The sequence below is a fragment of the Dermacentor albipictus genome, chromosome 1, assembly GCF_038994185.2.
Source record: "Dermacentor albipictus isolate Rhodes 1998 colony chromosome 1, USDA_Dalb.pri_finalv2, whole genome shotgun sequence".
Classification (NCBI taxonomy): domain Eukaryota; kingdom Metazoa; phylum Arthropoda; class Arachnida; order Ixodida; family Ixodidae; genus Dermacentor; species Dermacentor albipictus.
This window is the reverse complement of record NC_091821.1, coordinates 408653179-408680269: the sequence shown is the minus strand read 5'-3', so window position 1 is coordinate 408680269 and position 27091 is coordinate 408653179. Positions and strand designations below refer to the sequence as shown.

The 27091-nt window shown below is 47.8% G+C and overlaps 2 protein-coding genes across 2 annotated transcripts in view; one reads left to right on the top strand and one right to left on the bottom strand.

The window, feature by feature from the left end:
• LOC135918167 (membrane metallo-endopeptidase-like 1) overlaps positions 1–27091 on the bottom strand; it is a 62595-nt gene that overhangs the window by 19664 nt on the left and 15840 nt on the right. The window lies entirely within an intron of this gene.
• LOC135918182 (lopap-like) overlaps positions 4138–27091 on the top strand; it is a 57058-nt gene continuing 34104 nt past the window's right edge. Inside the window, exon 1 of the mRNA XM_065451854.2 lies at positions 4138–4398. The gene's annotated coding sequence lies outside the window, so the exon portion shown is untranslated. The remainder of the gene's footprint in view (positions 4399–27091) is intronic.

Below are 27091 nucleotides of genomic sequence, written 5' to 3'. Positions count from 1 at the left end.
ATGTGATTTGATAAATATAAGGAAGTAATGTTCGAAAAACTAAGCAAAGCGAAAATAATTGCCCGTTCGGTCCAAATTTGTTTGCAAGATTATCTCTAAATTCAAAAATATTGCATCAGTGTCTTTTGTCTTAGTTGAGTGTGCGAAGTTCCATTTCAATATATTCGTTCAGAAACAAATTATCAAAGTTTGCGTAACATAACGCGGACCAAAGTCTTGTTTTGATAAAAACGTAAGCATACGTTTCAAACCACGTGAAAGATGGCAAAAACAACACATCATCATCATCATCACCACCATCATCATCATCATCATCATCATCATCATCATCATCATCATAATCATCAGCCTAGTTACGCCCACTGCAGGGCAAAGGCCTCTCCCATACTTCTCCAACTACCCCGGTCATGTACAAAACAACACACAGAGGCCTAAATTGCACCAGGTTCACTGCTGGGGCCCCCATTAGGTGCACTAGAGTCTCCTTTTGTTCGTGCGGCTGCGCGTCGACAGCACAAAATAAAAAAAGGTATTTTGAATAATATTCATGTAAAGGAAATAGTGCTTATTTTCGGAACCAATTGATGTAACTTGGTTTCGGTTACGCAATACGAGGGTGTGGGTTGGAAAACTCGCTGTAAATCCCAAACTAATGACCACAGGAAAATAATTTCTTTTGCAACGTGTCTCTGAATGTTTGGGCATACATAAAATGTAACAAAAAGGACAAGAACAGAAAATCTTGAGCTATAAAATTTGCTCTTGATTACGATCTCTCACTTTAAATTACCCATGCAAAAAGACCGAGTCCTGCATTAACAAAGCCTACGCCATAAACATGAAAACTAGTCCCCATTGGCGGTCTTGTCGGCGGTCTTGTCGGCGGTCTTGTCGGCGGTCTCTCATTCATGATTACCATCGGCTTGATAGCGAGTGCCTCGTAAGGTGGTTTGTGAGAGCTGGCAGCACATATATAAGGGAAATAACATCCGTGAATATCAACCGCTATCATTCTCAGGTCGTTTGCAAGCAAGCGCTCAGCGTGCTTACACAATTAAACGCTCCCACATACCCCACACTGTAAGAATGTTTGCACACTTAAGGGTGTTTTCCTGTCGCACATGTGTGGCAAGAAAACACCCTTAAACAGCCTTGTGCGCAAAAAACTATCCGACAGGAGAGTTTTATACCTCGCCCTGTCAAATTCACTTGTCGGATATTTCTGCGCGCACGAGGTTGTCAGAATGTTTACGTAGTTTTCAAATACGTTTTTTTGCCATCGCACGTGTAGTTACAGCTACGTTGTCCTCCTCTACAAATTTTTGTAAGGCCCTAGCGTTAAGGGTGTTACCACTGGGACAAGAAAACATCCCTAGGGGCGTAAATATTCTTATATTGCATAGGTGACCGCGGATGAGTTCGGTCAAGATCACGTCGCAGCTTATGATTCGAGGCATCGCTTTTGGTGTAGGTACTGCGAACCCATGGTCCTTCACTTTCTTCTCGAGAAAGCCAGTGCATACTTTCTGACCAAAGTGGCACAGAGTATGCCCTCGCCCATACTATGCTCAAGTATTCCTTTAAGCGCAGCCCTCCGTATAGGTGCTTGCGTGTGTGCTTGTTTTTGTGTATGTGCGTGGCATGCATGCATGCGCCTTGACACGAAGATATTCATTTCTAATATCACTGCCCTGTTAGAGCAAACTTCAACGCGACGTCTTCAGCGATTCCGTATTGTACATGACACCCAAGTAACGGAAATTGTGAAATTATACCATGCCCTTAATGGAGACTATAAATACGAAATCGGAACAAGAATGCCTTATCCGCGTATAATCCGCGAGCAACGCTGTTGCATTGTTCTGCACTTGACTCAATACTCTACGTTCAGAAAAACCAGACAATCTCGTCATTTACTTACTTGCCTGCCTTTCTGTTAAACATAACGTTTTTTTTCTTCATAGGTGCTATTTTCTATTTAGTTTTCATGCAGCCGCAGTCACTATATGCGCCCCCCCCCCCCCCCCCCCATGGGTTTAGTAAAACGAGCCAAACCCAGGCTATTAGTAATAAGATATATTGGCTTCGATCACACAAAAGAAAAAAATATTTAAGCATTTTTATTAATTTGAGTGTGTATACGACCGCTTCAGAGAGAGAGAAGAAAAATAAACAAAGAGAAAATTTACCCGGCAAGAATATTAATTCACACATTCTGATCAGTTCGGCATCCTTTTTCACCTGCTTCCTCGTTCACATTCAGGAGGCTTGAAACCAAGGTACTCCCACAAGGGTCCGCATCAAGACGTCCCGTCTCCCTCAAGAACACGCCCGGATGAGGCTGCAGATTTAATCTCCAAGGCTTGGGTCGGCGCAGCGTGGGGCCTGCACGCACTCCCGCGGACAACAAAAGCGGCTCAAATGACGGACAAGGACGCGCCAATTAATCAAGCCGAGCGAGCGGAGCATTTTCACCGCATTGGGCAATGCGCCTGCGAGAGGCCGTCCACGCACTGTGAGGCACCAGTAGTGAAAGGGCGCAGGAGAGCCTCGTTCGGTTTGGCATGCCTCCAGTAGAACGCGCACGACCGCAGGTGGTTTCCTCTTGTTGCCCCGATGCGAGGAATGGTATCGCTTTCTCTCGATGGCAACCGATGATGAACGACGGAAATGTTTTTTGCTTCGGGAATGCGTCTCCGCACCGGGGAAATTAAATTCCGCAGGAGTTGCATTGCCGGTCATTCTCTAGCCCCATTATATACCGGAGAAAGGAAAACTTGCGCAGCTATAGCTGGAAGACAAAGACAGAGACAATGGAAGGGGCTGAACTCGATTAGACGACCGAGTCATTATTCACTGTCTCCAACAAACCAATTACCTTTCTTACTGTCTTCTTCATGCGTGGTGACGGTTCGCGACTGGGTAGATCGATGAAAAGCGAATTACCATAGCTATTGCAACATTTCTAGCCTCCCCCGCCAGAAACCAATATCGACGACAATGTTATGCATAGACAAAAAATTGGAATGTGATGGACAGAGATCTAAAGACGTAGATTGAAAATCGGCAAGGGTATCGCAAAAGCAACACTCTAGTTAATTCCTCAGAGCATCTTTCCAGCAGCACAGCGAGACACGATAATCTCGCTTCAAGTTATGTGAAGGCACGCCGTTTGCATTGTTGTAAGATGACAAAGAAGCGTTTGAAGGGCACGCCCAAAACGTTACTTCAGAGAGGGCTCTTCGCACGCGTACGCCACTGAACTCTAGCGCTGCTCCAATCGTGCTGTCGCCAGTATCACTCGATGCGACGGTGAGTGCGAACAAATGAATCAAACGAAAACCAGCGCTATTGTTGGCATGCGATCGCTCAGTCCTGAAGAACGGATCAGAGGGTGTTATACAGGGAGGCCTAAAGCGGTGCCCAGTTTTAGGGAACGCCACACTTTACTTCTTTCCAGTAGCTTAGCGGTGACATATGGGAGTGCATACTGCAAGGCAGCGGCATTTTTTTCTTTAATGAGACTCCACATTCTGCGACTGCAAGAGCGTCGGCGGGAAGACGCCAATCGTGTGATTATTTCTACTTCATATTAACCAAGGGAGAGAAGTGCTATGTTTACCGACCACTTGCTACGAGAGCCCGATTAGCTATAGAGGTGTCACGTTGCGCCAGATCAACTTAATAATTCGGTGCACCTGACGCGATGCTGTTGCAAGTGACGATGCCCCGTATCCACAAAAAGTCATCTTACGTGGCTCCTGCCGCTTATGACAGCTGTCGACGTCAGAACTGGACGATGGCAGCAAATGATGGCCGATCACGGATGACAAAAATTAGTTTAGTGAACGAGGACCCAGAATTAGAGCTCTACTGACCATGTGCAAAACTTCAACCCGAACCCTCTATTCACTTGTCTATGGTAGTTTTTACAGCGAAGCTGTATATGGTTCAGATCCGGGGTTTCGTGGCGTCTGCGAGCAGAAATTATCATCATCAGCGACGGCTCGAGCATCGTCGCCTTCTTCGTTGGCGCCCTTCGGCGCAAGCACGTGAACGCGCTCGTGCCACTGCTCGCGCGTTCGTCGTAGCGTTCTTCTTCCACAGTTGGCTCCATTGTGCAAAACTATCATCATCCCGAATAGCTCTTTCGAGTGCGGCTGACGTCACGGCTCTGTATAGGGGAACGACGTTATTGATCTCAGTTTCGTTCCGTCGGTGCAACGGGTAGTCCGTGCTTCGTCAGGACTGCTGAAGAACAGTGCGCGCATGAACGGCGACGAAGGGAGCACGGACGTGAGTGTGACCGTCGACGGCGTACGGACGCCAATGGGGCGGTCGACGAGCGTGCCCACGAGACGGCACGTAAGCGACTAGCGAGAAGCGACGAAGCAAACAGTGAGTCAGTGAAGGGCGCGAAGCACCTTCACCTTTCTCTATGTCTTCGCCGTCAAGGAGTCAGCGTGGATGAGTTGAACGATGCGAATGCGAGGTTCCAAAGAGACTTCCTTGATCTTCATTTCGGCTCCACCTGCAACGTCTGCGACAGGCTATGGTTCGATAACGACCGTCGTCGTAATGGGGAGGCCGCGTTTACGGGGGTATGAGCCATTCGTTGTCTTACGTGACGGACACATTTAATAGGTGATACGCGAATGTGTGTGCGTACAGTATATATCGTCACGATGGCCACAGATTAGGAAAATTAATATGTTTGTACCTTTGTTCAAAATTCTGTGTCACCTCTGTGTCGTGCGCTAAACAGCTTCGCTGGTCGTACACCTTCACAAAGCGAAATCTTTTGAACGAGGCACGTGGGCGCCATCACTCGACAAAAGAGAAAGAAGAGCGAACTGGGCTCGCGCAGTGAATCTAACCGGTCAGCGCTGCAACCGCTTTTGTAAATAACCTGTAAATAGTTGCTCGTCTTACTGACTCGTCCTTCACGTAACAATATCCTGCAAATTTATGGCCTGGCTGTAGCCCGTATCAGGGACAGCAGCAGTCTCTCGGTAGCTTCCCGGGCTTGCTGGACGGCTCAAAGTTGGTCCTGAAGATCTGAGCTAGTCAGTGCGGCTCTCCACCGCGCCTCTAGTTCATCGAGGGGGACTGCAATTCTTCTCTTAACTATTTCACAATCCCAGAGTATATCCTCTAGGGTGGCTCCTTCATCATTACATATTTTACATTTTGGATCAGGGTAACATTCCTGAAACATGCAGTTAAGATGTGCCGGGTTCGTGTAAGTTCTGGTTTGTAAGCGCCTCCAATCAACCTCCTGAGACCTGTCCAGTTTTGCTCTAGGAGGTGGATATATACACCTAGACTTTCTATAGAATCTGGTAATGTCACTGAATGAGAAAAGTCTATCCCTATCCTTCCTCGGTGTCAAAAAGCAAGCAAAAAAAAACAGGGCAGGGGGGAAAAAGAAAAAAAAGGATTACATTATTATACAAACATGGCACGCAATCTAATTGATGAAATCGTGAATATGTCGTTATTTGTTTCCATAAAAATGTGATTTAGAACCATCGACAATGAATATCTTAACATTTGTTTCCCGCAGTTTGTTCAGCATTTGGTGACGTACCAGGGTTCCAAATAACGTACGTTATAGGTGGTGGTGTTTTTCTGCAATCGGGCAAGGTTAGTTAATGCATCATTATTTTTTAATATTCCTAGTTGATAAAGGTGGCACAGTTTATAATTTTACAATGATGTAATAGGAACGGTACTGTGTGTTTTTTTTAATAGGTCTGGAGTATGGGAATGATACGGGACGTTACAGACCAGGCGTAAGACCTTTTTCTGCAATATTAACAGTTTGATAATGTATGCAGCCGTTGTTGTGGGCCATACTAAAAAGGCGTAGTTTAGTGTTAGAAGAAAATAAAGAATTATATAAAAGTAAATTGACTGAGGTAGAGAAATAACAGTGGCGGCGAATGATGCCAGTAGTCCTTGATAACTTGTTAACCATATACTTCACGTGTTCATCCCATGTCACATCTTCTGAAAAGTATATACCTAGTGATTTAAAGTTAGTTACTATTTCGATATTGGTGCTGTTTAACACAATGTGCGGCATTTGGGTTTGTCTGTGGTGGGGGTGAAATAGGACGGCTTTTGTTTTGTGATGGTCTAGTGCTAAACAACTACGGTGCACGTTAAAGATGCCCAGGTGGTCGAAATTTCCGGAGTCCTCCACTACGGCGTGCCTCATTATCAGAAAGTGGTTTTGGCACGTAAAACCCCATAATTAAATTTTTTTTGCTAGACAACTACTTTGAACCCATGTATTCATTTTAGACAACGCACTATTGGCTTCACTAGCTAAATTTTTGTATGAATTGTCTGAAAAAAATAAAAATAAACTGGTCTCATCCGCATAGACTATATAGTGGGCAATTTCATCAAGGTGTATACACCTTGATAATACTGCCCACTATATAATCTGTGCGGATCGATGCGTTTATGTTTACCCTGTATGTAAATGAAGTAGTATACTATTTCATTTACATACAGGGTAAACAGAAACGGACCCAGAATACTACCCAGTGGTGCAACTGTTTTTATTGATCTTACTGAAGAATTTTGTCTTTCAATTACTACAAACTGAGATCAATGGTGTGAATAGGATGTGATTAATTCTTGTGCTGTCCCCCTAATGCCGTGATGTTAAAGTATTTTAATGAGAATTATGTGATTTATAAGTTAAATAGCTTCTGGAAAGTTCAAAAATGTCCAAGCTCCATAATTTTGCGATCGAAATTCTACAGAATAAATTCTTTTTGAGCCAAAAGTGCCAGCTCTGTCGACTTGTTCCTTGGAAACCCATATTGGGATGAACGTGTAAGGTTATGACGGTCAGTAAGTGAAGATAGGCGCTTTAGAATTATTTTCTCCAGACCTTTCGAAAGACAGGTAGAAACAATATAGGACGATAATTTGACTTATCGTTCCTATCAACTTTCTTAATTATAACTCTGCCCTTTGCTGTTTGCATGAACGCAAACAGCTGCCGCATGAAAGATATCAGGATGCATCTACGCGTTCAAATACGTTATGTAGCATGTACGCTCAAGGATAACTTAGGACTGAGTGTCCAATACGCCATCGATATGTGGTATTGACTCAATAGCCGGCGCTGTTATTGCTTTTAACTTGCAGTATTCAGTCGATAGGGCCAGATGCGGCCTTCCTATTTATCTTCAGATAGAATTACAAGTACAACGTGGGGTGACGAAGAGGGTCTTGCGCCACTTTGATTAAAAAATACATTGTGGCTAAACCGTGTAAGGAAACACGCACACGGGGTGTTTTCTTTTCTCGACAGCGACTTGTCTTGCCCTCTTTTCTTCGTCTATGTGTTCCCTTGCGCTTTCTAGACTCAATAAATCCATGCCGACTAGCTCTACTTTAAAAGCATCTTAAAGGGACGCTGAAAGGATCTTGACGATATTGTACAAACGTACTGATTTCTTAGGGTAGGTCCTTCTGATCATTAAGTTACACATGAAAGCGCTCCACGTAAAGCGTGTAATTTATTATAAGGATTTGAATATGTGCATCACTACCGATCGCGGCGGCTCCGCTCACCTGAGTTTCCAGAGTTTCCAGCCACCCAGTCGCCATCTACGAAGCGTGCGTGCGTGACGTGTCACGTGAGTCGGGCGAGCTGTCCGACTGCTTACCCACGTTGCGTCACCGGCAGCTTTTACAACTTTATGGTGAAGAAATGTTCTTCGTAATAGTGTGAATGCACAACGATAAGTTATGACTATACATTGGAGTATTTCCGGCACACAGCGAATGTCCTCTGCATGGTTGGAGTTACAACCGGCTTCGGTATTGACTCGAGCTGCGCGGTCAGTGTTAGCCTCGAAGTTTCTTTTCACGAGGACCATGAATCACTCGTGTTGTATTGTAGGCTGCATATGTAGCGATTGGCGACATGTAAAGCTGCGAAGTCGCGTCCATCCGCAAGGCAACAGGCGAGCGGAGTGGCTGCCGCGCATCAGGCGGTCGCAGTATCCGGTCGGCGCCAGCATCTACGTGTTTTCAGCCGTTCTTTCACGCCGTATACAGTTACTTCCAGAATACCGCGTGTCGAACAGAGAAGGTCATTTTCCGTATTTACGCTTACCGGTGATCGTTGTCGTCGCCAGGGGAATGCGGTAAGTCTGGCGGTGCCGAATCGCTGCTTCTGTCGTGAGCGTAGAGCTCAGGATTGCGAAAAAGCATATCGCTATATGCATCAAAACCCATCTCTTCGGTCAACCGGCACAACCACTTATCAAGCTCTGGGTTCATTACGCGAACGACGATTGAAACTGGAATCGAAACAAAACGCTCGCAACGTACGCTGCTCGGATAGCTCTCACTGGGAATCGATGGCTAGGTGGTTAGCGGAGAGGTCGCAGAGGGTTCGTTCGCTGGATCCATGACACCGGTAGTCGACAAGACGTCACATCATCACGCAGAGCCAGGGAAGGTGGAGATTAGCCCCGATTGCTCGGCGAACGAGTCGAGGAGAAATATCAAGGGTAAGGAGGAGGGTAACTTTTAATCGCATGTAGCTCTCTTATAATGAGAACCTTCACGTCTACGCTCCCGGCCAGCATCACACATGGGACGGCTGTGTGGCCTCTATAAGGAGGTCACAGGGGATACGCCTGCAAACGCTGTACAGCCTCGCCCACCACATCGACCACCAATCCGTATCTCGACGGAGCTGCCAGGTGTCACGAAGTACCATTCCCCAACATGTGCCCTACAGCAGACGGCAGCCTCTCTCCTCCAAGAGAGACTTGAGGGCCACCTTCACATCTTCGTCGATGGATCCGTGATACAGGAGACGGGCTCATCCACAGCAGCCTGCGTTGCACCGGCCCTACAAAAGAGCAAACTGTGCCGTCTCCCGGAACATGCAAGCTCTACCGCATCAGAGCTAGCAGGACTCCGCCTTACCTACTGGCAGAGGAGCTACCAGCGACCCCCGCAGCCATCTTCTGCGACTCCAAGGCGGCGCTGCTCTGCCTGCAGAGCCCTGACAGGGCTAGCCTTGGGATTGCGCTGCTCTCTTCAAGACTGACGGCCCTTCAGGACGCAGGATGCTCACTATCCCTGCATTGGCTACCGGCACATGTGGCGGAATGAAGAGGCGGACACTCTTGCAAAGAGTGCCCACCACTCAAACGTCCCCCTCAGCCCTGCTGTAACGGCCGCAGGCTTCTCGAGACACAGGCTGCGCCGGCACATCATCGCCTGCCACCCGGACAAACGGGTATCCCTGGGCCGACCTCCACGGCCTTTTCCACAGCTCAGCCTCCCACGAAGGGATGCCTCGTTGCTGCTCCGAGTGCGAGTTGGCTGCTACTGGGCGGCAGCCCGCCGGCACCGCCTTGGGGAAGCCACGTCGCCAGCCTGTGCCTCCTGCGGTGAACCAGAGACTCTGGAGCACCTCCTGCTGGCCTGACCTGCTCACCTGCAGCACCGCGGCCGACTTCTGCAGGAGTTCCACCGCTTGGGGCTCGCATGTTCACGACAGGAAGATATCCTCTTCCCCTGTCGTAATCAGCTAACAGCCTTCCTAAGTGTCGTCGAGTACCTCGACTCGTCGGGGCTCTCGGCGAGACTATAGGAAATTTCTACGAAGCCTAACGGCTATCCCACCACCTCGGGTTTCCTGATCCGTCACTACTTCGTTTCTGCTGGGCCACCTCCTATACAGTCTACCTCCAGCCTACTCCTCCGGTCGAACCCACTGGGCCCTCCCGGCCGGGCTGCTCTGTTGCTGCTAGGACGACCCTCTACCTTTTTCCCGCCTACCCTCTCTCTCCTTTGCTCCCATCTCCTCCACCCTGCTGGCGCTGAGCCTTGCTCCCGCATGGGTTGCAGAAGATAGTGCTAGTCTTTCCTCCTTTCCCTACAAGAACCACTTCTCTTTCTCTCACGTAAATTGTGGTGCGAATGCTTTACTGTAGCATTACCTTACGCACGTACAAAATTTGTCCAAACCATTTCATGGACTTCTCAAGAAGGGTATTTATTGACTTGCCTGTCGTTTTCATTCTTGTCAGCTTGCAAACACCTGTATACGGCACCCGATGGACTGGAACATTACTGGTGATGGGGTGTAATGAGGCTATTCTCGCTGGCTGTGCTACCAATGTCTCTTGTGATCTGAGAAAATGAGGTTGCACTAAGTGTAGCTTGTCGATGTAGCAACAAATTATCAGTGCCGATAGCCCTAACTCCGCACGAGCGCTGTTCGTCCAATGAGCTTTGTTGCAGAGCAATGACCCTCCTCTTTTAAAAAAGAATTTTGGGCTTCAATTCAAGAAAAATACTTATTTGTGGTAAGTTATTCAGGTGAAGGAGTAACTGAGTTTTCATGCCTAAGTGAACATAAACATCTACTTAATTGTTAATCTTGGCCATCTGAATCTGTAGAAGCATGCTACACAATGTTCTTGCAGCTGGCATGAATTGACGAACCCAGTTCCACGAAACCTTGATTAACCAAAATTTGGCGCTTTTCCAGACCTCATCACTGCTGCAGGTCATAGTTTGTCCTCTATTAAGAGCTGTAATTAACCTCCAGTAGGTAAATGCGTGGGTCTGTGTCACTTAGTCTTCAGGTGCCTCTCTCAGTTTTCAAAATTGTTGGAAAGCACACATGCAAGAAGTGGTATACCATTACTCGTTGCAGCACAGTGGAAACTTCTCAAACGCGTTTCTTCTGGCCAGAAACATCCGGTCGGAAGACATCTGTGCGCGTGCGTGAGAGGTCGATGAAATTCTTCTCACCCGTTCCAGTGACGGCGCTTTGTGCTGCGGGCAAGCATTTCGAAGCACTGGCGAATGACAAAGCAGAGAGGAAGAACTGGAGCGGAGGCGAAACACAGTGATTAAGCTCATATATGATTTGGGGCTCCTTCAGGCTGGTCAGGCTTCCGAGTCACCGCTTCTCATAGTAGTAGCCCCTGATGGATTGCTGTTTCTTGACTCGGCAGTACATGAAGAGGCGAGAGAAATCGTTCTAGCGGCAAAGAAGATTTCTGCTATTTTAATGCTTTGGCATACATTAATTGTGTGAACTATTTTATTTATATACCATGGGAATGCATGTCCGCTAACGTACTCATTACGTACGTGCTTGATTCAAGCCGATTCAGCCTCTCTACCCCTTCAAAGAGACAAGGCCACTTCTTGGATGGGACGTCATCGGATGACTCCGCGCACTTGTTTGCTCCGAGATGTTTTTTCGACTTGCCCATACACTTAGAAATTGAGGCAATCCTGCTGATCTGTGTGATGAACGGAAAGACGCGCCGACTAAATTATAATAAAGATGGTGACGACATCAGAGCTAATGGCACTTACTATTTAAGGGAATCGGACAAGAGTCTGGCGGCTTTCATGAATATATAAGAGAGATTAACCGTTTATTATTACTATAATAATAAAAAATGAACACTACCTTTTAACTAATGGCCACCTCATATGGAAATATCGCGTTGCGTTTCCGCTAGACCCCATTCATTTTCTAAAATCAGTGCCCCCGTTAGACTTTCATAGACATCCGTTTTACGGGACTTCTCCCAAAAACCCGCTTTCCCCCAAAACGCTGTCGATTTATATGACGGAGCAAAGAAGAGGCTCACGTCTCCAGTCAAGATTTTCACGAGGATTGTTTTTCACACGCATTTCGAAGCGCAGACGACACTTCACTGCGGTAGACTACTGCTATCGCACTCTAATCACCTTGGCGTCGTTAAGCGGCAGAAAGCTAGCGACAAGCAGCTAACGATAACTGGATAGAGGCGATCACGTCGAGGCAGCCTTGTCAATCCTACGCTGCGACTGTATTCAGCTCCGCGACATCACTACAATCTTTGCTACTGGGCTAACACATTGTCGAAGTTTCTTCTTTGTATTCCTTGCCCACGTTCTACATCGCAGTCACTGCTAGTTGCGCAGACGACACAACAACTCCGTAAGCGCGTAGTCGAGAACCCGAAGTCAATTTTGTTTCTTTTATTATGCCGGCGCAAATGCGAGGCGACAACTCAAGCGAAACTTGACAGCCTTCTTTCAGACGCCTCACTCTCTACGCGCCGCGCTTTCTTTTGTTTGCTCCTCCTTTTTCTCGCGTGACAAAAATGCCTTCCGAATTCGCGGGCGTACGCACGCGCCGAGCGACAAAGGGGGATAAGCCGGACAAAGGCTCGCACGCCCGGCCTTTTGTGTAGCCACGCGCGCAAGTGCACCTGCGCCTCGAAACAGACTTTACGCGGAGCGAAGATGATCCGCGCCGAAGTGATCCGTCAAGTGAAATGACGGCGCCAGTCGTCTTCGTTTAATGCTTCCCTTCGAATGTCTTCGAGGCGAGGCGAGCGGCAGCGAGCGCGGCTAATGAAATTCAATCAAAATGGCTCGCGACCATCATTGAAGGTGCCAAGCCGCATTATGGATAGGGACCCCCACGAAGAGCCCCATTTAAGAGGGCCGACTGACAAGAGCGTCTCGCAGGGAGGGGTGGGATTAGGGAATTCCGATCGAGTTTTGCCGCTTGACCGACCACAGAAGGACAAACGCGGCACAGATTCTTCTTCTTCTTTCTTTCTTTTTTGTGTCTGAAGAGGCTGTCTGCCACGTTGCTTTGTGCTGCTGCCTTAGCACAGCTCTTTGTGAGCCAGTTTCGAAAGGCTCGCTTTGCGTGCTATGCGCAGAAGCAACCGATGCGCGTCAGATATATGCCGAAAGCAACGCTTGTGAGCGCTCTTACACCCGTTCAAGTTTCCCATAACAATATGCGGCTCAACACGATCTCGTGATTCGTACACTCTGCTGTAAGCTAAAACGGCACAAGCGCGGTATTTTCGCAAGAGCAGCAAATTTGCGTGCAGTGAACGAAGTTTCGGAAGGGTGGTTTAGTGAGTTGGCAACGCATCTTGACGTGGGCAGCGCGAAAAATAAAATAAAAACAGAGACGAAAGGAAAGGAAACACAGTACAGAATATCAACCGAGGATTTTACTGAAAAACGGACAGATATAGAAGCCCTGAAAAATTCGTGGTCCCCAAAACTAAAACGCTGGAAAGAAACATTTAAGTCCAAACGTTACTGAATGGCGCGCTTCCAAGTAATTAACCAACTCTGCTGCATACAGGGTAACGGATGGCTTCGCGACGTATGTTTCACCTGATTTACTCATTAAAAATAATTCCCCTTCGATTTCTTGTGCCATCTTGTCTTTGTATCTCGAAATTACCCTGGTTTCAGAAAACATTGGTTAGCAATTATAATTTCATTATTTTTTATTATGATCTATTCCTTAGTTTATCCCTATGTGAACAGGAGTAGCCGGCACCACTTCAAGGCGAAAACTTCTTTTAACATATAATAATTATCAAAATATTGGTGAGCAGCCGCATTTATTTATTTATTTAATTAAAAAAGCAAAGATACGTTCGAACACGGCTATCCCCTCAAAGAAGCTCTGTGGTCCATTGGTACGTTATTCAGACAACGCCTGTTTGTCTGACATAACACTCCCTGCAAAATAACGTACCGTGATATACAACGCCTGTGCCGCACTCGACCAATATTTCGCGATGCTTGAGCGTGAACCCATGAATGGTTTGCCCTTCACCTTCTCGCTTCTTGTCCACAACCTTACATAGCTTGCCAAGCTTGTTTGCACCGCGTTGCACCCGTACTTGGCCCCCATCCTTTTAACAAGTTGAGTGCGGTAAACACCGCTATAGTTTCGACACAACATCACGTCCCGTATTCACAAAAACCGTTTACGCTAGAATTGTTCGCAAGAAAAATTCCCAGCTGATCGCATAGCGAAGCTGACTGGTTAAAGGCGAAGAACACTTAAGAAAGAACTTTGTGAATCCAGCCCCATAAAACGGCATAACAAAGACTTCTTAGCGCCATGCTCTTAGTTTCTAGCCCTTTTATTTCTTTTCCTCACATTTCTACTTTACACATATACGTCCCATCTCGTCTATCACTTAGGCCTAGTAGCTTCACCCGCGTCTGTTCTTTCTTCCGAGGCTCGTCGTCTGCCTACTTCAACTTTATATTCCTTGAGTTCATTTCACTTGTGCCGATTCCCTTCTTTTATTGTTTTTTTTTTCTTGCGCATGTTTCCTTTTACTTATTCGCCGCGCCCGCCCCGTTAGGTTCGTTGAATACTTCGTCATGGCGCATCTTAGCAAGACCTCCGGTGAGTCAGGAGCCAAGCACTTTTCGCTAAGTGCGGCCGCACGAAGACCGGGGCGCATAGGAGAGAGCGCTGAAATTTAATCAACGCTTTCTTCAAGAGGCGTCGCTTCGTTTTCACGATAATGCGACCTTCCCTTTGACCAAGATCAGAGATTGTGTTAGGTTCGTCGTCGTAATGCTACTCATAATTTAGGCTATAGCAGCTACCTCCATTGATGCCACGAAAGAAACACACGTTGAGCGCCCGCCCTCTTGCCACGAGTCACCATTCGAGGGTGAGGGTACGGACTCCGAAGAAATACGAGACGTTGTTCCTGGCCGTGTCTATGGACACGTAGCGCGGTGGCTTCATCTTTTTTTTTTTTTTTTGCCGTGTTCCACAGCGGGAATAGCGAAAGCAACGTGGGTCAGCCGTCGGATTGATGGGATCAGATCCGCCCGAATCGCGCGATTCAATCCCCATCAAATTCCGTCTTCTCTTTTTATCGCGCGTACAAGCGGGATAAATCGAGGTCCGGCGTGCCGACAAGCGCGAACAGGCCGCGTACGGAGGAAGACCGCCCTTTGTGTACCGAGCATGACGCTTTCGCCTTCGCTTACCCCAAGTTCGTGATTGCGCCCTTGGGCGGCGTACACACGCAATCCTGATCTGATCACTTTATTTATTGTATTTGTATACACGGCGCTCCTTTCGCAAGGCTACCGAGTGCTGTGCCCATAACCAACTACACTCTACCGCAGCGTATAAATGAAAGTCTGGTCAGCTATGTGGTTCCAGTTTCCACCACAGAGGCCGCTGGTCGACATTAGTGCTTAGGAAGCTTATACATGCGCAAGTAAAACTCTTGCTTGGGCTAGTTGGTTCATGCTTGAATGTGTGAAGAGCAGGATGCAAAGATCAGGACAGAAGAAGAACATAGGCGCCGGTCCTGTCGTTTGTGTTCTTGCTCTTGTGTTCTTGTGATTGCGCCTTGCTCTTCACACTTTACATGCAAGCGCTGTCTTTGCGTGTCGGCACCCTATCAGTGCCTTCCTGCATGAGTATCACGACGAAGAGAGGGATTTAATCACTCAGTAGTGCAGAGTGTAGTCTTTTTATGTGCATTAGTTTCACTTCGTTCCCAGCCTGTGTTTTTTTCTTTCCCTCTTGTTATCTGATTACAAGCGTTAAGCATACTCTATGGCGCTTTATAATTGTACCTTTCCCTTCCCGCATCAGGCAATAGACGAGTATTGTGCGTCAAAACAAACAAACAAACAAACAAATAAATAAACCTCTCAAAGTATTTTGCCTCAAAATCCGATTCTCGACGGCATTGTGCCCATACGCAGGCAAATTCTCTTGCGGCCCAAATGCCCCCGAAACCTCTCCCTGCGTGTTAAATTCTGAGCATTCGTTGACACCACGTAACAGTGCGACTATACCGACCACTTGCTGGAAGTTTTCTTTTCTTTCAAAATGCAGGCAATGAGACTGACTGTATACCAGGACGATGTAAAGTTGTTGCTTATTTTGTGGAAAATATGTTCTTTTTTTCCCTTTTTTTGGTGGAGCTCTTACATACTCAACCGATCGACGTTTCTCCCACAAGTATTCAATTCCTACCATCGGATATTTTGTTTTCATAAGCCATAATATGGCCAGTTTATCTTTATCTGTACATTTAATTTCCGGTGGCAGTTACACGATATGCCGTCCTGTATCAGACGGAGTTCATGATTGGTTGATCACTGCGCAAAAAACTTTCGTTTTTTTTAGGGGCGCGCTTTCGGCAATTGAAAAGCGGCTAGCTAAACATACGGAAGGTAAATTACAGTTTCTGTGTCGTTACACTAAAAGAGGGCGCACGGGACGCCGGGTAACGTTCGTGCCAAATTTGCACAGTCACATGAACAAAGAGGAGGAAAGAAAGAGTGAAGGGAGGGACGACTATTTTCGAATATAAGAGAAAGAAAATTCTGGCGTATGACGTGCCAAAACCAACATATGATCACGAGGCACGCCGTAGTGGGGGGCTCCGTTTGAATTTCTACTACCTAGGGTTGCTTAACGCTCGCCTAAATCTAAGTACACACGAGCGTCCTTGCACCTCGACAGCATCGAAATGACCTCAGCAACGGAACGCCATACATCCAGCATAGCTGCCGCGGCGGGCGAATGCGAACCAGAGACACACCACAAGCGCTAATTGAAATTTTCGGTCGTTTCTTGTTTCCTGCATGGCCATGTATTGCTTTCTTGGCTTTGAATTTGTCGCGCTGCAACAGCGAATCCCAGAATCTGTCGTGGTGTAACTTACACGAGCCCCACAAGCTACCAAAAAGAGATAGTTAGGCGCTTTGTGTTTTAAAAGCGTTGCTATCGATTGCCGCGCATGTCAAGATTACGTGCTTCGTTGCCTAATTCCTACAAAATCGCTTACTTACACGGAGGAAGGAAAACGCAGCAGAGCCCCCGGCCAGCACGGACGTGTTGGAGAAAGTGTGGCGGAAGTCATGTGCTGTTTTTCGCAAAGGAGCACTCGGACTGGTACCCAAAACGTCAACGTTGCCATAGCAACTGCGCTCCTGAAGTTCTCGCTACCACTCTAGGCCTCTGAAAAGTGAGATTTGTCCCGGCCCATGTCTTTCTAGCAGCACATTCTGTTCGCGAGACAAGCTGATTTTGTAGCAGGGTGTGTGAGCTTGATAGCTGTGTTTTGGGTCTGTGAGTGCGAGTGTCAGTCAGCAACAGCCACTCTCAAGTAATCACGACGCGTTGTCTTCGTCGTGTTCTTCAACGTGCCACAGAAAAGCACACGAGCGCGTCTTCTTCACTAAAACGGTTACAAAGGTTTCGTAGGCTTTGCTCTGACGCGCGTCAGCAGCACACACTTATGGCGTCTCGTAGCAATGCAAATTCAAAGCTCGCGCCTATCAACAAAGCTCGCGCACACCAACATGACTGTCCTTTCGGCTTCAAAAATGTGACGTCATTGCCTCTCTTATTTTGTTTCCTTCCTCCATGCGGACTTATGAAAACCACACTGTAGGGTGTAGCGTGGCATATTTTTTTTTTTCGCTCCAACATGCGATATTATGGAAGACTGGCATTGCAAGTAAACTGCCTGCCGACGTTATTTTCATTTCTTCCGCACATCTCTCTAATCGACTTCAACAAAGAAGAAACAACTGAAAACTTCGCCATCACTTTGCGATAAAACAAGGCGAGTATCCAACTGAAAACACGGGTTGATGCTGCTATATACAACCACTTTTTAGAACAGGAATCGGTTACGAACACCGCAGCCTCGACATCTGCCAATATCTATGCTTCCCCCCCCCCCAAAAAAAAAGAAAGAAGGAAAAAACATCCTCACTTTAACGGAACAAGCAAACAAGCGTCACGTCACAACGTTCGTGTACGGCGTATACGCCGCGCAAACTGATATATGGGCGCCCATTGAATGGCCCAGGAGCGTGCATTCTTCCGTTGAGTATAAAGCATGTGCGGTGAGAACGGTAACCGGCTCAAACCGGGGTAATTCTCCGGCGGCGATAATGGGCACGCATGCAAGAAATGCGCTCGCGTCAATTGTCTGCTACGCTTGTCACGCAGGGGACGCATCTTCTCGGGAAAACACGCTCCGCGTCCCGAAATCGCCTGCGCCCCCCTCCCCCCCACAGTTCTCTCCACGTATGCATGCCAGTTAGCGCATCTACTTCCACTCCAACTTCGGCGTGTATACTAACGGAGCGCGTGTCGCGCGAGAATGTCTTCATCGTCCGTGCCCCTCTCTTCTGTATATACGGCACACCTTTCGTGTAATTGTAATCGCGCGTTCCAGATACGTGCGCTTCATTGTACAAATGACATGAACACTCCCGTTCTATGCCATTCACTCGGGCTTTTTCTTTCACTCTTCCTTTTTTATTTCTTGTTATTGTTGTTCTTCTTCAAGCCTTAATTTACACGCATCCATAGCGTCAGTCGTGATTGAAACTTTCCTTCCGAGGTGTCGCGCGCCATTATCCACAATTTATTCCCGGATAAAAAAGAAGCGTCACGCGTTTGTCGATGTGCTTTGGAGTGTCAGCCTGAATCTCGCACTCATTAGTTGTTTTTTTTTCCTCGTCTCCGAACATTCATAATTTTTTTTTTTTTTTTTGTGCCGGGGGCATGGTGTGTAAGCGCTGTGGTCGGGACGTCAATTCGTCGCTGCACCGAGAACCTCTCTCTCTCTCCGGTGTGCCATATGTTCCGGATTGTACGCCGTAGGGGCAAATTCTGGTTTAAAATAAAGAATAAAAAAAGATCAGCGCCCCTTCCAGTCCGTGAACATGGTCGAACAGCGAAGCTGTGTTAGCTACACCAAGTGTTACACTATGCAAGTCAAACTTCACAACCAGTCTATATTGTAAATCTTTTGTTTCACCCTTTTTTCGCGTCGTTTTCGCTTTTGCGGTAGGCAGCTTCTTCCTCAGGAGTACGCACTACTCGTGGTCTTCCCGTAGTTGTAGCTGGGATGGAATGTGCGGAACCACGTATCCAAAACTCCGTATATTGGGCGCAGGGCCCACCACTGCAGACGCGGGTGATGCAATCGTTTTGACGATTGTTTGTATTGGTTTGATGAGTGACGCGGCTGCCGGCAGCCACGCGCACCTACTATCGCGTTTATATCGCTGGGCACTGTTCGTTGGCCGCAAAGTGCCAGCATAAGATTTGTGTCCTTTGCAGCAGGGTGGAATCAATCATCGATAAATTGGATGCCGATCTGGCTCGATCGGCGAAAATTCGCCGTGTGATTTGCGTATAAGATCGCATTCTCACAGGGGGAAAGGGGTCACTACTACCCCTTCCCCCTGTTGAACTCCTCCTCTCCCACTAGGTCGCATGGCTCTTCTTCAGAGAAGTCCGACAACGACGGCACAAAGTCCGCATAAACAGCTTCACTGTAAAGAAGTTTTCCGTGGTAATCCGCACACACTGCATAGTTCGCCTGGTACAAATTTCGGCTGCAGAGTACTCTTCGCTATGTTGGCATCGATGTGACTGTGTGGTTTTAGCCTAGCGAAAGGTTGCGCGCGCATTCAAGCCTATAGCCTTCTTCTTCTTTATTTTTTTTTACGTTTTCAGGCATCCCTATATAACATCCAAAAGTAGATCATATATTATAGCAAGAATCCATCGACATTTCACATCATGTGAAACTTCAACTTTTGAGCATGTACAGTCGCGGACAGAATATTACGGACCATGAAATCTAAGAAAAAGCTGAATATCTCCGCAACCTCACAACGCAATCTGGTATTTGCATTTTGGACCTGGACTAGAATATGCTAACAACGTTGTCGTGGGCAGTTTTACTGGTTACTGCTACAGGCTGCTCGGGAATTGAACGTTTTCGGAGATGCCGTGGTCCATTTTATTCTGTCCGCGACTGTACATATTCGAAATTCCAGCAGAATACATTTCACGATTAACGCCGACGACAAAGCGATTACCATAGCAGCAATATTGTGACACGTTGTACTGCCAATGACGAAACGCGCAATGGATGAAACGCGTATGCAGCCGGGCTCCTCCGTCGGGCTTCCTACGGGTATGCTGCGCTGCCTAATAGCGCCGCCGTGTGGCTGCATTGCTTCACTGCATATCGCATTAAGGTTGACATGAGTCGTTAGAACGTCCCTCGCGGATTTTCTTTAAATGCTTAAGATTAACTTACAATATAATTTATTGACACAAAAGACAGAGAGGTCGACCTGAGCTGGTGCGCTCTAGTCTGCTACTTTGCACTGGGGAAGAGGGAAGGGGAGTGAAAGTACTGGGATGGGTGATGATGATGAGAGAAGTGGTGAGTGCTTATGTATATGATACGGTTGCCTTGCTAGAGCCGCTCGTCGATCTTGGTGTCCTGCAGAAACTTCAACAACACTTTAGTTGCACGCATTGAAGTTGCAGTGTTAGGTCATGGGCCAAATGCGTAACCATTTCTATGCCTACCCCAACGAAGAAACCTTTCCGTCCGTCACGTAAGACGATTGCTTTCAAGCTAGGGCCCGCAGCAGCGAGCGAATTCACCTCCATGCTGTCTCTCACTTCAATGCGAACTGAGCGGCGAGAACACGGCGCACAAGAAGTTATCAGCACTCGGCGCACACTGTCTCCATCGCAGATCGCTTACAAGATAGGGCCAGCGCGTCTCCCTTCAACGAGAACTAAGCGGCGAACGCAGCCGCCGCTGGAGTACGGGTAATCACGGCACATAATGGTTCTAGGCGGATGGATAAGGTGCTAAAGAGCGATAACGGCTTATAATAATCGGAACGTCATCGGCACACCTGGCGCCGCCACATGCAGTTGTTTTATCGCGTCGTCAATTCACCTTGCGCCGCCATCCGCAACAGATCGCTTCACTGCAGTACTGTCGTTTACACTGGTGGGATCGGGTTTCACAACACTGACAATGACACCGGGTTGCGTGGAAATGAGCAAGTGGCACAATGCTCCCGCATACCCAAACAACTCCCAGAGGAGTTGCTGCCTGAATTTTCTTTTTGTCTTTCTTGCATTTCCCCTCCATCCAAATGCGGCCGTGTTGGTCAGGAATCCAACCGACGACATTACCCCTTTCGGTATATCGCGCTACTGAGCACGAAGTAGGGGGTGCGGTCCCGGCCGGTACACCGGCATTCCCGTTGGAGCGAAATGCAAAAACGCTGGTGTACCGTGGTTTTTGTGCACGTTAAGGAACACGAGGGGCCACAAATTAATCCGCCACCTGCGGCTACAGCTTCCCTCGTAACCCACTGTGCAGCTAAGCGCCACAGTTTCAATCCGCCACCTCGTGCTCGCCAGCAGAATAACATGGCAATGCTGAGACATCACGGCGTAGTCCGCATTCTATAGTCCTAAAAATACGGTACATGTGCAGCGCTCGTCCGATTCACGTCGCCGCACGCAAGCCATGCAGAGAGCGAGCGCATCCTTTTTCAGATTGTGTTCGATGGCGAGCACCTGTATTGGCCGCGTCTTGTTCGCGGAAAAACGCGGGCAGGCTCTCGCGCCTGCGAATGCGCGCAGTTGCTCGCGGTAGAGAGATATATCACGGGCGCCCCTTTCAATGGCTCGCAATTCGAGCGACGTTATTGGTTTCACTTCATTTGAGCGCTGCTGCGCTACTGACGTGCCTCCGTGTTTAATAAACGGCCCTAAGTGTGCGAAATGTACCGCGTGTGTACTTCGAATTGCTCTAAGCGTACGCCGGCACTTATAGTTAGTATTAGCTCTTGCTTCGCCTCGTTAGCAATATGTACATTGAGCTAGGTGGAATTAATGTCGCGATATTAGGTAGAAGATAAGTAAGTGAAATATCGCGATATGTCATGAATATCACGAATATTACGATGGATATGAAATGGAAAAAATTGGCATCCACATTGTCTCGCGAGATCGCAAAGGAAACCCATACAGTTTTCTCAGAAAGAGAGCTTCGCATTTGAAGAAAAGTTCGTCCTGCTCCGGGACACAGTTCGGGTGGATGCCAATTTTTCCTTTCATGTACTTTCCTCGACCTCGCGGGCTTTCTCAGAGCTCATTTCCCATCACATAGATATTTACGATATGTAAGTATCTCGCACAAGGTAGGTGTCTATCTGTTGCCATTTCGATTCACAGGGGGATGCCATTTGCGATCGTCACCATCTGCCGTCGACGGCTCTGGTGTTCCGGTTTTGCGTAAACTATATAACACCTTCTAATCTAACATGATAACGTGGTCAACCTTCGCTACATACGCAATGCGCTTTTCAGGTTAAAGCAACGCTAAGTCTCAGGTTAGCAATAACATTACGGCACATCACTCGCGCGTGCAAACCGGTGCGGGCGTGCACCGAACAAAGTTGCGAGTGACGATCGGGCGCAAAGAGAGCAGGACGCAGCGGGGGCATCCCCCCCTCCCCCCCCCCCCCCCCGCATGCCCCCTTGTCCACTTAATTTGACGCGACCCGGCGACCCGGCGCTGTCTACAAGTTGTTTACGTCCGCAGGACGACAGGCCGGTCGCCGATGTGTCACCGGGGGGTCCCTACGTGAACTGGAAAGCTGCCCCGGTGGTTGTAGTATGGAAGAGAGCGTGCTGGCTCGTCTCTCTCTCTTCGTTCCTCGCAAGCAGCTAGTGCGGCTTCGTGGTTTCTGTGTCGAGGCAGGCCGCGTTGTATTTCCGCGCAGCATTCGATTTCCTGCAACCTCGACGCTTACATCTGTCTCTCTGGCGTAGTTAAAGGTCTCAAACGGACGCTTTACCGTCGGCCTGGCGGGTAAAACATGAAAACATACGGCTAAAACTGCGTAGCTGAAGATTTCGCTATGGATAACAACTTTTCCACATGTAGGAACCCGCCAGATTCACCTGTAATAAGTACAGCCACCTGCAATAACTTCCCAAGCGAAGAATGAGAGGCTCCCGCAGCAACGTTGTACTGTAGCTTCCGGGCACGAGAGAGAGCTACGGTGTCTAATAACTGGATAGGTCGGCCACCCAGCCGCATTATTGGCGTATTGCTGTAACATTGTCAAGTGAAATGTTAAATTTAGATAAAAAAAACTCAAGAAAAGAAAGAACAGAAACAGGAGGCCACGCACTTTGAGATAGAGAGAGGGCGTGGGGGGGGGGGAGGAGACCAAACTCTGCTCAGAAAGATACACAGTCAAACAAATGCACACTTACAGCTGAACTCAAGGCAACTTGCAGGACTCCGTAGGAGGCCTTTGTCGCTGGTATGGTTCCGAATTTCTTGTTCTTACATTCCTGGTATGAGAATCTCAGGTGATTTATAATATGAGAGCTTGCCTTCGACATATTTTATTGCTTTCTTCTAGTCGTCCGCTTACAAGTGGGAAATATGGGAGGGCTTTCCAGGTTTCTCCTGTCTCATTAGAAACATTTGCCATCAGTATCTAGTACACCTAATCAGGAGATGTGTGCTTACACCGTTTGCGTAATCATCATCATCCTACCTTTATGTGTACTGCAGGACGAAGGCCTCTCACAGTAATCTCCAATTACCTCTGTCTTGCGCTAGCTGATTCCAACTTGCGCCTGCAGATTTCCTAATTTCATCACCCACCTAATTTTATGCCGTCCTCGACTGCGCTTCCATTCCCTTGGCACCCATTCTGTAGCTCTAATGGTCGCATATCTGACATTTTAGTTCAACTTTTAAGCGATCTACCTGCGGCTTGACCAGAGCAGACGCTGTACTTGAAATACTGCGTATTATGTTACTCGACGTAGCTATGTAGACAGGAGTTGTGGTGCGTCTGCGCCTATGTCATTGGGTTGCTGAGCCCGATGTCTCCTGTGAAATCACCAACTCATGGTAGTCGCATTCCCACGGACACGGGATGCAACAACGCCAGTGTGCCGAGAAGGAGGTGCACATTCGAGGGCACCAGGTGGTCAGAATTACTGCGCAGCCCAGCCCACTACGGCGTCTGCGTAATTGCCCGGGAGTATTCTTGGGGCGTTAAACCTAGCCAACCAATCTAACACATATACAGACAAGTGATTCGTGCCCTAATGCCGTCTACGCAACTAAATCACTGTCTCTGACAACCACTTCTCTTAATCGGACGGAATGCGTGACGCCTAATTCTAGACTGGGACATTCTGGCAAGGCTTGGCAGGCAGGGCTTTGATACATAGTCGAAGCGCCTTCTCTGGACATGGCTGCGACAGCCACAGCTTTCAGTGATGCTGCACGCAACTAACTTCGGCAAGAACCACTGCCCGCGACGACCACCGGGCTTCTTTTAATTATGCCTGTTACGCCGGCCGCTGGGTAGAAGTGCTCCGGCGCGCATCGTGGAGCCGCCGTCCCGACTGGAGCTGTTGCTTTGATTGATCCCGCGAGTTCAATGGCCGGCTCAAAACGGCCTCTTCTCGGTTCGCAGAACGTGAAACTGTGCCGCCGCAGCGCAGTATGCGCGCGCGGAGAGAAGAGGGCAGCCATGCTGGCGTACCAAGCGCCTGTCTGATTCCTGGACAACGTGCCCCTGCAGAGACACGGAATTATCGTGCATCTCTTTTGTCGTGGCTGCTTTCACTTGTAATTTTCGTTTCGTTCTAGCTGGCCCATTTGATATTTTTCCCACCGAAGACTACCAGACAACAAATGACGCAAATTCTCCGGGACATCTTTATTATAGCTACCCTCCAGAACACCTCAGTTCCTTATAAAACACGAAAGAGTGAAAGCCATTCCAAAAGTAGCATTTTCGTGAACTAAGGCTTGTCATAGTACGGTCGATTTCAGTTGCATTACACGTCCCCAGCATGAGGCGAACAGTATCCATAGCACCGTCTGACGTCGGTGTCAGCTTGAAGTCATGCCTCCCGACACGATCCTACTTTGTTCCATCCTATCTTAAGCTCGAGCCACGGGAAATGCTTGTGGCTTTCGACCATAGCTAGGTACAGGCGTTCGGACCATACCTGGCTTTAAAAGAGAGAAAAAAAAAGAAAAACAATAGCCAACTCACAGCGCTATGCACGGCTTCAGCCTTATATACTCCGAACAGCATTTGCAGAGTGATGGTGTTAACTTTCTTCCTACCTGCTATCTTCTCCAAGAAACGTTGCCAGCCGACATAGTATTGAGGTTTTTGTCAACCTTCTCAAAATTGGACAGATGTACTGGCAAGGAATTCGCTGCTACACACATCGACCTAATTTTGCTAACGTAGAGGAAGTAACGAACGACACGAGACATAATTTTATTTTCACTCAGAATAGGTGCGACGTCAAGAAGTGGCCGGCATTTCACTTCATCCGGGGGTTGTGTCGACAAACCGCGAATTCAGCTAGAAAGCGGAAAACTGGAAGGACAATCAATGTTCTAAAAAACACAGAACAATGGATGGCTATAGACAGCATATATACAGAGCATTGTGTGCGTGCGCAGCTCTTTGTGTCTCATCTTTGGGTGCGCTGTGCGGAACGTCGTACATCGCCAACTCACCCAAGTTACCGCACAAGCAAGCTTGCATGGTGGTTCCATCAACTCCTTCCGGCAGCTGCCGCGTTTCCAGCGCTAGCGTCAACGCAACCGTCCTTATACAGTATCTTCACGGAACCCAGTAGTGTGCGTTTGTCCCTACAGGTATCTGCTGTCCTCTTTGTCCGTAGCTTCACCGAAGGGGCTTTCGACATTTTGTTGTGTTTGGTTAACCTTTGGCTAAAATTGTCCAATTATATTACTTGTTACGCATATTTCGTGCTCGACGCATCATCTGTCTTTCTTTCTTTTTAATTTTTTTTTGAGCGGGGATTAGAACTCTTTCTTTAAAAAATGTTGTCAATACTTCACACGAGGGCTGCACTCTTTCATGAAGGGAACTAGCTTCAGCAACCTGCATGCAAGCAAAACCGTGTTTTCATGCAGGATCGATCCCTACAACAACCAGCTTTGTGTCACACTTAGGCGTTTGCTCAACTTGCCTAATTCGTTTCCGTGTACTGTACTGTACTGTACGTTTCCGTGTAATTCGTTTCCGCGAAGCTGTCTATGGCTAGGGTCCCGGGATTTCTTCGTGACGTAACGTCGATAGAAAACCATCATCATCAATGACTCATACCCCCAAATGCAATGGTTCGTACTCCCGTAAGGCCGAGGCTACAAGCACTCAGCAAAGTGAAGCGAACAGTGCATACATTCTTTCGAATCGCGCACACAACGGATAGAACAGTATATGTTTCAACAAATAACAAGCTCAAAACAAGCATCCGAACCACATAATTGATGATAAAGCACTCCTGCGCCTACATGCTATGCGAAGAACGTAGAGCTCCTCTCATGCGCTTCCCGGTAACTATTACTGTTACGCAAGCTGCCACGGTTACAGTAGCTTGACTGTAGCATACGAAGCAGGGAGTGACGAAACTACATTTTGGTACGTAAAAGAAGAACCGCCTATAGCAAGTGATTTGTGTTGTGGCAGTGATATGGTAAGGCCACGTATAGTGAGGACTCCTGAAGAGCAGCGCGCATACAAGGCTCGGCGAATTTCTCTTCTCTCTGGTCCAATCTTTGTAGGTGCACGAAGTAGCGGCGCAAGCCAAGTGGCAGGCCGTCGAAACGTCTTACGCTATTTATTAGATAAAGTGCGCGTGAATGTCACCACGTGCATAATTTCAACCTACATTGTAATAAGTAATCGTTCTAGTTGTCGTTTACAGCTTCGCTGTCCAACGACCTTCACAGCGTGGATTGGAGACACTTTTTTTTTTCTCCCTTATTCTAAGAATTTATTCCCGTATATAGCTGCCGACTAAAGCAGCAGCCCAGTCTTGTGCCTGGGTGATTGGTTTGGTTTAGTTTTCCTTTACTGAATGGGGGGGGAGGGGGGCGTCACACGTATACTATGCAGTATTAGCCAAAAGTAGGACATGACTCCTGCTGCTGCTGTTGTTAGTGTTGCCTCATTTCCCTTCCACTATGGAGTGAACGTCTTATTCTACTGTTAAGTTGTTAAGTGCCAGCCTCAGATAGTACATTGGCTAAGAAAATCCCTTTTCACGTTGCGTGGCGTTCAGTTTACAATCGCAACTAACCCGCCGGGGTGGCTTAGTGGCTTTGGCGTTGCGCTTCTAAACCCGAGGGCACGGGATTGAATGCCGGCCGCGGTGGCCGCATATCGATCGGGTGAAATGCAAGAACGCCCGTGTATCTCGCATTGCGTGCTCAGTAAAGAAACGCAGGTGGTCAAAATTATTCCCGAGTTCCCCGTAGGAGACCGACTCCATAGGAGACCGTCATAACCTGCTTGAAGATGGTAACTGGATGTTCGTACATTGTGAGGA